Raw genomic sequence first — 3,516 nt, 5'->3', positions numbered from 1 at the left:
AGTGGTCGGATACCACGTTTGCAAGCTCCCCGCTGGAATGGGGACTTAGAAGAAATGAGGGGAAAATTCCCCCGGAGCTCCGTGCCTGAGGGCGGGCTGTGAGCCGCGCCGCGTCCGCCAACAGCCTTCCATGGTCGGACACCATTGTTCGCAAGTTGCCCGCTGGAATGGGCACATAGAAGAAATTTCGAGGATAACATCCACCAGAGCGCCAGGGCGGCCGTTATTGCAGTATGCGTCCGCCTGGCAGCTCTCTTCCGCGGGAACCATTGGGCAATTTCTTTCACGGAGGTGGACATAGAAGAATTTTTGTTTCTAAAAACGTGGTTCCTAAAAATGTGCCCCAGGTGTTTTGGAAAACCCGGGTAAACCTGGGAAGTAGGCAAATGACCCTCTGACTAGGGGTAAAAACGTTTGCCTACTGCAGCGCCCCTAATGCAATTCGGCGGAACTGCAACGCCCCTGGTCGCCTAAACGCTACCCCTGGTCGCCTAAACCTCACCCCTGGTCGCCTAAACCTCACCCCTGGTCGCCTAAAAGTCACCCCTGGTCGCCTAAATTGTCAACCCCTGGTCACCTAAATTGTCAACCCCTGGTCGCCTAAAGGGGACTTAGAAGAAATGAGGGGGCAAATTCCCCCGGAGCTCCGTGCCTGAGGGCGGGCTGTGAGCCGCGCCGCGTCCGCCAACAGCCTTCAGTGGTCGGATACAATGTATGAAAGTTCCCCGCTGGAAAGGGGACTTAGAAGAAATGAGGCAAATTTCCCCGGAGCTCCGTGCCTGAGGGCGGGCTGTGAGCCGCGCCGCGCCCGCCAACAGCCTTCAGTGGTCGGATACAATGTTTGAAAGTTCCCCGCTGGAAAGGGGACTTAGAAGAAATGAGGCAAATTTCCCCGGAGCTCCGTGCCTGAGGGCGGGCTGTGAGCCGCGCCGCGCCCGCCAACAGCCTTCAGTGGTCGGATACAATGTTTGAAAGGTCCCCGCTGGAAAGGGGACTTAGAAGAAATGAGGCAAATTTCCCCGGAGCTCCGTGCCTGAGGGCGGGCTGTGAGCCGCGCCGCGCCCGCCAACAGCCTTCAGTGGTCGGATACAATGTTTGAAAGGTCCCCGCTGGAAAGGGGACTTAGAAGAAATGAGGCAAATTTCCCCGGAGCTCCGTGCCTGAGGGCGGGCTGTGAGCCGCGCCGCGTCCGCCAACAGCCTTCAGTGGTCGGATACAATGTTTCAAAGTTCCCCGCTGGAAAGGGGACTTAGAAGAAATTTGTAAAAATTCACCCGGAGCTCCGTGCCTGAGGGCCGGCTATGAGCCGCGCCGTGCCCGCCAACAGCCTTCCACGGTCGGATACAATGTTTCAAAGTTCCCCGCTGGAAAGGGGACTTAGAAGGAATTTGTCAAATTCACCCGGAGCTCCGTGCCTGAGGGCCGGCTATGAGCCGCGCCGTGCCCGCCAACAGCCTTCCACGGTCGGATACAATGTTTGAAAGTTCCCCGCTGGAAAGGGGACTTAGAAGAAATGAGGGGGAAATTCCCCCGGAGCTCCGTGCCTGAGGGCGGGCTGTGAGCCGCGCCGCGTCCGCCAACAGCCTTCCACGGTCGGATACAATGTTTCAAAGTTCCCCGCTGGAAAGGGGACTTAGAAGAAATTTGTGAAAATTCACCCGGAGCTCCGTGCCCGAGGGCCGGCTATGAGCCGCGCCGTGCCCGCCAACAGCCTTCCACGGTCGGATACAATGTTTCAAAGTTCCCCGCTGGAAAGGGGACTTAGAAGAAATTTGTAAAAATTCACCCGGAGCTCCGTGCCCGAGGGCCGGCTATGAGCCGCGCCGTGCCCGCCAACAGCCTTCCACGGTCGGATACAATGTTTCAAAGTTCCCCGCTGGAAAGGGGACTTAGAAGGAATTTGTCAAATTCCCCCGGAGCTCCGTGCCTGAGGGCCGGCTATGAGCCGCGCCGTGCCCGCCAACAGCCTTCCACGGTCGGATACAATGTTTGAAAGTTCCCCGCTGGAAAGGGGACTTAGAAGAAATGAGGGGGAAATTCCCCCGGAGCTCCGTGCCTGAGGGCGGGCTGTGAGCCGCGCCGCGTCCGCCAACAGCCTTCCACGGTCGGATACAATGTTTCAAAGTTCCCCGCTGGAAAGGGGACTTAGAAGAAATTTGTAAAATTCACCCGGAGCTCCGTGCCCGAGGGCCGGCTATGAGCCGCGCCGCGCCCGCCAACAGCCTTCCTTTGGTCGGATACAATGTTTCAAAGTTCCCCGCTGGAAAGGGGACTTAGAAGAAATTTGTGAAAATTCACCCGGAGCTCCGTGCCCGAGGGCCGGCTATGAGCCGCGCCGTGCCCGCCAACAGCCTTCCACGGTCGGATACAATGTTTCAAAGTTCCCCGCTGGAAAGGGGACTTAGAAGAAATTTGTAAAAATTCACCCGGAGCTCCGTGCCCGAGGGCCGGCTATGAGCCCCGCCGTGCCCGCCAACAGCCTTCCACGGTCGGATACAATGTTTCAAAGTTCCCCGCTGGAAAGGGGACTTAGAAGAAATTTGTGAAAATTCACCCGGAGCTCCGTGCCTGAGGGCCGGCTATGAGCCGCGCCGTGCCCGCCAACAGCCTTCCACGGTCGGATACAATGTTTCAAAGTTCCCCGCTGGAAAGGGGACTTAGAAGAAATTTGTGAAAATTCACCCGGAGCTCCGTGCCCGAGGCCCGGCTATGAGCCGCGCCGTGCCCGCCAACAGCCTTCCACGGTCGGATACAATGTTTCAAAGTTCCCCGCTGGAAAGGGGACTTAGAAGAAATTTGTAAAAATTCACCCGGAGCTCCGTGCCCGAGGGCCGGCTATGAGCCGCGCCGTGCCCGCCAACAGCCTTCCACGGTCGGATACAATGTTTCAAAGTTCCCCGCTGGAAAGGGGACTTAGAAGAAATTTGTGAAAATTCACCCGGAGCTCCGTGCCTGAGGGCCGGCTATGAGCCGCGCCGTGCCCGCCAACAGCCTTCCACGGTCGGATACAATGTTTCAAAGTTCCCCGCTGGAAAGGGGACTTAGAAGAAATTTGTAAAAATTCACCCGGAGCTCCGTGCCCGAGGGCCGGCTATGAGCCGCGCCGTGCCCGCCAACAGCCTTCCACGGTCGGATACAATGTTTCAAAGTTCCCCGCTGGAAAGGGGACTTAGAAGAAATTTGTGAAAATTCACCCGGAGCTCCGTGCCCGAGGCCCGGCTATGAGCCGCGCCGTGCCCGCCAACAGCCTTCCACGGTCGGATACAATGTTTCAAAGTTCCCCGCTGGAAAGGGGACTTAGAAGAAATTTGTAAAAATTCACCCGGAGCTCCGTGCCCGAGGGCCGGCTATGAGCCGCGCCGTGCCCGCCAACAGCCTTCCACGGTCGGATACAATGTTTCAAAGTTCCCCGCTGGAAAGGGGACTTAGAAGAAATTTGTGAAAATTCACCCGGAGCTCCGTGCCCGAGGCCCGGCTATGAGCCGCGCCGTGCCCGCCAACAGCCTTCCACGGTCG

Source organism: Idiotropiscis lumnitzeri, unplaced genomic scaffold (assembly GCF_059441095.1).
Source record: "Idiotropiscis lumnitzeri isolate Australia: NSW breed Sydney's pygmy pipehorse unplaced genomic scaffold, RoL_Ilum_1.0 HiC_scaffold_150, whole genome shotgun sequence".
NCBI classification, from domain to species: Eukaryota; Metazoa; Chordata; class Actinopteri; order Syngnathiformes; family Syngnathidae; genus Idiotropiscis; species Idiotropiscis lumnitzeri.
Note: the sequence above shows the minus strand (reverse complement) of the source record.